We start from the raw sequence: 6,995 nt of genomic DNA, 5'->3' as shown, positions 1-6,995 counted from the left end.
GTGTTTTGTGCCAATTTACCTTTTTTTAGGAACTTTGGCACTGCGGTTGTCACTAACATCCAGAGCTGAAGCGTGAGCATGTGATTTCCCTTTATTTCTACTCTGTCCACCTAAACAGCCCCTGTGGTCCTGCCACTGCCCTGCTTGGGGACAGCACCGGTGCCTGGGGGGCTGTCCGCCAGGAGGCCCGGACTGTCATTTGCTGTGAGGCATTCTATTTTAAACAACTTTTTATTTTGGATTAACATTAGATTTACAGAGAAGTGACAAAGATAATACAGAGAGTTCTCATATATTCTTCATTTATTTCGCCATAATAATATCTTGTGTAACCATGGTTCATTTGTCAAAACTGAAAAATTAATATTGGCATATTACTATGAACTAAAATTCAGATTTTATTCAGGTTCCACAGGCTTTTCCAATTATGTACTTCTTTTAAAAATAATGAATAGCCCTGGCTGGCATGGCTCAGGTGGTCGGGCATCATCCTGCTAACTGAAAGACTGCCAGCTTGATTCCCAGGCAGGTCACATACCTGGCTTTCAGGCTCGATCCCCAGTCAGGGCATGTGTAGGAGGCATCTGAGGCAACTGATTGATGTTTCTTTCTCAAACTGATGTTTCTCTCTCTCTCTCTCTCTCTCTCTCTCTCTCTGTCCCTCCCTTCACGTTTCTCTTGAATCAATTTTAAAAATAAAATAAAATAAATAATAGATTTTTTGGTGATATAACTTTAGATTTGCAGAAAAATTAAGCAGGTAGTACATGTCCTACAAATATATCCCATCTTTGCCCCTCCACACCCAGCACGCAGTTCCCCCTGTTATTAACATCTTGCAGGAGTGAGGTACAATTGTTAAAATAATGAGCCAGCGTTGATACATCACTATTAACTAAAGTTCACAGTTTGCATTAAAGTGTACTGTGTTGTCCATTCTGTGGATCCCTAAAGACATTTATCTATTACTACAGTGTCGCCCGGAGTGTCCCCGCTGCCCTGGACAGCCCCTGTGCTTCACATATTCATCCCCCGACTCTCCCCAGGGCCCCTGACAACTTCTGGTCGTTTTACTGTCTCTTTAGTTTTACCTTTTTCAAATCTCATATAGTTAGAATCATATAGCATGCAGGGTATTTGTTTTTTCAGATTGGCTTCTTTCACTTAGCAATGTGCATTCAAGATTTTCCCAGGTCTTCATGGCCAGACTAGTGAATTTACAGCATCCAATCCAGCCTACCACATTTAACATGGAGGAATTTTTAACACTCCTTTTTCTATGGTCAAAATTCTTTCAAAGCAAGATATTCAGTTGAGTTTCCTTTTGTGATATTTTCCCTACACTTAACATCATATTTATTTCTTTAACATATATTAATTCAGCTCTTACTATGTGGCAGACACTGTCTTAAGCAAGAAACACATGGATTTAAACAAGCTGTAAAGCTCCTTGGACCCACAGAGTTTAAAAACCAGTCCTAAAATTACCATTAACAACTACACACCATTCTATTTTGGAACAGACCATCTCCAAATTTTCCCTATTTGTAATAACACTGATAACTACAAATCTTTAGCCATATATAATTCATTATGTCCTGGGAGAGAGTGTTAAAAGTAAGTAAATAAATAAATAAGTAAACACATTTTTATGGTATTTGCTGTATGGTGCCATATTCCAGATTGGAAAGGACACCGCCATTGACACAGCTTCCGGCCACAAAAGTTCTTACCTTTACCCTAACTACTAGCTCCCCGCTGTGGTTGCCCTCAATTTCTTTGCCCTCTTCCAATGCAAGCATTCGAAGCAGCCAGCTCCCAGTCCCAAGCTGGCTTCTTGGCTCTAGACTAATTCATGCGACCTTTCAGAAATGCTCTGCACGTGCCTTTCTCACTTGAGAGCATTTCATTCCATCTGGGCATGCACTTACCTTCTTCAGCCCAGGTTAACTTCTTTAAATGCTATAAAATTGGCATACCCTAATGATGGTGGTTAACCTCTATGGGTTTGCATGTTTACAACCATTAATTGCTCCCAGATGACCAAGCTAGATTTTCATGATTCCAGGAGGTAATGCTAGACTATGAAAAGTATGTAAACTGAGGACAATTTTCTTGTGATTTATCTCAAAACTCATACTCTTTAACATCCTAATATTGCATCTTATTTTTATATGTATGCACCTAAGATGTAGTCCCTCATTCTGAAAAGCTCATTGTCTTTATCCTAATGAACAGAGTAACGTGTGCTGGAAATAATATAGTCTTTGGAAGTGGACAGACCTAGATTTAAAAATCAGTGCAACCACTTGTTATTTGCGTGACATTGAACAAGAGAATATGACCTCTTCAAGCCCAAATACCTCACCTCTACATTGGAGCACTAATAAAAGCTAACTTTTGCAAAAAAACCAAAAAACAAAAACCCAAAAACCAGTTTCTCATATGCCAGACACTGTTGATTTGATCCTTATTATGACCTAATGAGGCAGAGAAGCAAACTAAGGCAGAGACAGGGTAAGTGTCTGGCCCAAGGTCATGTAGCTAATACAGCAAACCTAGGGTTCAAACCTGGGAAATTAGCTCCAGAGATTAAATTCTTGACCCTTACATACATGTCCTCTCACTGATACTGCATGAGATAATTATGAAGATTAAATGAAACAACCTATATAAATATATATATATATTATGTGCATGACACATAATAAATGTACACTTCCTTCTACTTGTTATCATTGTAATGTTCTTATCTTCCTGGTCCTGGGTATTCACATCTCAGCCAAACTCATATAATACAACCAGACCACTCTGCATATGGAACAGATACAGCACAGCACATACAAAGGATTTAGAGCAGCTTAGGCAATCCTAGAGGGAGGCATGACTGGAAGAAGATGAGACTGTGTTGATGCACGACCATAAGATCATGGAGGGCCTTGAGTGTCCATGGGGAGGCAGTATAATGTAGGGTAAAGAATATAGGCTTTGGAACCAGCAGGGTTCGAATCCCAGCTCTGTCTACCTTGTGAGGAAGTCAGGAGGATTAAATGAGATAAGGTGAAAATGACACCATATCTTCTCCTCTTAAAATCATCCACACTCACATAATTGACCACTGTCCAGCAGTCCAGATAGAAATAAGACTAACCTCAAAGTAAACTGCTGTGACCCTTGCAGAGTGGTGGTCCCTGAATGGGGGCGCTTAACCTGACTTTTGACAACAGCCTTCACAGTCCTCCACAGTAAACAACTTAAAGAAATCAATAATTCTACCTTAGATTTAGTCACCGAAGGAATTGCAGCTGACTCTGTTGACACCAAGCTGCCAGGAAGGTCTGATGGGGCCTGAGAATAAGGCAGACTAGGGAGTGGGGAGGGAGGTAAATATAGTAAGTAATGGTATATTGTCCCTAAAACAGTGTGCTTGTTAAGGTTTCACCAAAACCTGGATGAAGTCATCCTCATGATTCTCAACCATTTATTGCTTAGATGGTATATTCACCTTCTGATTAACACCTAGGTCCCCCAAAGAGTGTCCAGGCAGAATACACAGAAATTTCCCTGGCCCTAGGAAGACAGATTTCCATTATAAATATATATAAATAAATCTTATATGAACTAGGAGCTGCCGCTCTCCACAAGGTAAAATAGTCCTTATTCTCTTAACCTCCCTTTGAGTCTATCATCAGGAAAATTTTGGAAACCCCACCTGGAATCTCTGATTGCCTGAGCACCTACTATGTGCCAGGAATGAGTTTGGCACAGGGAGGAATTCAACACTGAAATGACACAGTTCCTGCTAAAACAACTTAAAATCTAGTAGAGATAATAAAGGAAATACACCAAGAACTAAAATAAGGTACAAGTCAGACAAGTTGCTATCTCATTAACACCTTGGAAAACCCCCCAAGGCCAAGTCTGGGCCCCTAATTCTATTCAATTTAAGGAGGTGATAATGAGGAGAAAATGTTCTTGCCTATTAAATGAGTTCTTTACATGTAGACTGAAACTAGCTGCTAAATGGTGGAATTTTATCTTTCAAGTTACACAACTAATACATGTTATGTTTTATGATATATGCTCTAGAAAGACTCTTTCTACAAAAGGCAGAAAAAGGAGAAATGCATGCATAGGGGAACAGAAAGATAATTTATTTAGAGATAAAGAAAGGACAAGAGGAGCCCATGGCAAAGGCCATTCATCCTCACGGCAATAAATGAGTAAATCAACACACACATCTCAGCAGTGGCCAAACCAAGCCAGTGCTGATGACAATGAGGGTCTGCACTAGTCCACAGCCCACCCTTGCACACTCCTTGCCTTTGCCTATAACATCCTACCCTGCTTTCCCAGCCCAGATGCAAACGTCTCTGCATTAAGCTTTTCCCACTCTTCAATAATAGAAAGTATGCCTGCGTCCTCTAACTTTTCACATGTGTTGACTCAAAGGTCTTAATGGCATTCCTCAGATTTTGTCTTGCAGGTGGCTGGAAGGTAGCAAAAAGAATATTAGAAATGGATTCAGAAAACCTGGGTTGGAATCTGGATCTTGCTGCAAATGAACTATACAACTGTGGGAAAGTCATAATTCTCATCTCAACAAATGGAGAAATTACATCCACCTCAAAGGGTGACTAGAAGTTAAACTGAGGTCATCTGTTACAGTGGGAGGCCACCTGAAAGCACTGCCCAAAACTGAACTTGGCAGGAAAGCATAAGGATGTGCACTTTATCAAGGATGGTTTCAAAGAATAGAACCTGGTTTTTAAGGAAGAGGAGGAAGAAAATAATTTTATAGAGAGATTCACTAAGCGGGTACCTAACATACTTGTGGTAGAACATTTGAAAAGCAAAATTAAAATAAGAAAGAATTACAGAACTGTGGAAAGTATAATAAACTGCGTTAATAAGCTAAGTCATATTTTAATTTAAATGTATGTAAATATATTCATTGTTTAAAAATATATAGTTTATATATTATATATAAAATATATACTATATATAGTTTAAAAATATATGTATTGTTATAGAGACTTCTCTTTAGATAAACAACAGTAACCTCCACATGGATCCCAATCAGAAGCCTCACTACATAGATAGTCTATCCTGTAAACAAAGCAGCTGGGTCTCCCAGAAGCAGTTTTCTTAGAACTAAACTTAGACACTTAGGGACCAGTAGTAACTGCTTAAAGGCATTCCAAAGTTTGAGAATAATGTAGTGGGAAAACACTTCAGACTGAGAATGAGGGGACCCAAGTTCCAATTTTTTGTCAATATCTGTGAAAAAGCCTTCAGGGGGTCTCTGGGCCTCTGTTTCTTCATTTCTATAGTGAAATGGAGCCTCTGGCCCTGTGCTTCTCTAGCAACTATCAAATTAATAACATTCGAGAAGCCAGTAATGAGCTAAGGTGAAGGCCATTGGTCACTGCCACGCCTTCAGATCCTATGTTATGAAATTTCCAGTCCACTGAAAGCACGAAGGAAACCCTGTGTCAAGTGCTAGAGCTACATAGAGTTCATCAAGGAGATGAATGCCCATCAGGATGGCCAAAAAAAGAAAACAGCCAGAGAATCAGAAAATATTAAAACCGTAAGGAATTTATAGATTATTTGGTTCCAGCCCTTTCTTGCAGAGAGGGGAAGACCAAGCATCAGAAGGATCAGAAAGTCCTTTTCCCCTAAAAATGTAGAATTAGGGGGCGATGAAAGAAGAGGAAGTAGAACACAGAAGGAGCACTGGGCTGGGATTCCCTGCTACGCAAAGAACGAATTGTGACACCCGTCATCAGCAGCCACACTTCCCCAGGCCTTAGCCTCGTCTTCTGGGGAGTTACGCAGCTCAACTGCTGCTTGCGCCTCTCTAACCTTCTCTGTAGTTGTAAAGTTGGGACCCAGGCCTCCTGGCTCCTGCCCTGGGCTCTTTCTGACCCACTAGAAAGAAATAAGGATGCCACCCAATTGCAAAGTCCTGGGAAGACAAGAGGAATGGTAGAAGCCGATACGTCCTGGAGCCCATTAGAACCCCAGGAGACTCATCTCAGAATTCGTTTGTACATCGCTCGAAATACCTTTTACCTAGGCATGGGAATACCTTGACTCATTTACTCATTCAGAAATTTGTAACATTTGAGGATAGGAAATAAAATCAACTTGATAGCATTCCAATGTAGAAGACAAAAAGGTGAATGCAGGCAGAGGCTGGTTTAAATAACGCGGATGAAGCTTCCGTTTTAGAGTCCTTCGGCGGCGGGGGCTCCTTCCGTGGTGCTGGGGGGACCGTACTATGGGTTCACATGGCCACGTGATTGTGTAAAATCTGCAGAAGTGAAATACTTGTGCATTCTTTTTCTTAAAGAGGGCAATAAGCTTCAGAACCCATAAAACCTGCATCCCCCCTTGTATTCTGGGCTGAATTCTCTTTTTTTCTCTTCCCTTCCTTTCCTTTCCCTTCCCTTCACTTCCCTTCTCTTCTCCTTCTTTCCTTTTAGGACTGAAAGAGGAAGTTTTGTTTTTGTTTTAATGAAAAGAAATCTACAACTTAAGAAAAGGTCAAGTCTGAGGAATGAAAAATAAGAATGTATAAAGAGCAAACTGAGTGGAACAATTACAGTGCCCTTGACTGAGACAGGTGAGGAGAGTTCTGCTGTCAATGCGGTGAATGGAGTTTGCTGAAAATACAGTGCATGTAAAACTCAAACTACTTCTTGTCTCATAAAAGTTTCAGCCATTTTGATTAATTTGACACAATGTTGACAGATCAAAAACAATAATTTGTCAAACAGCCTGTTTGGCCAATTTTTTTTTATTCTTATTATTTTAAATTTTTTCTTTTTCTTTTTCCTTTTTTTTTTCTTTCTTTCTTTCTTTTTCTTTTTTTACTTAACTTGTCTGTTCTCCTGATCAGTTATGTGAAGTCAAAATAAACCCACTTGCTGATGCAGTCAAAAGTTCATCACTTGTGGGTGAGATTTTTAACGTTACTGCCAGGGGAA

This window comes from Pteronotus mesoamericanus, unplaced genomic scaffold (assembly GCF_021234165.1).
Source record: "Pteronotus mesoamericanus isolate MK-2021 breed Mesoamerican mustached bat unplaced genomic scaffold, CSHL_Meso_final contig_116, whole genome shotgun sequence".
NCBI lineage: Eukaryota > Metazoa > Chordata > Mammalia > Chiroptera > Mormoopidae > Pteronotus > Pteronotus mesoamericanus.
The sequence above is the reverse complement of the archived record's forward strand: the minus strand, read 5'-3'. Positions refer to the sequence as shown.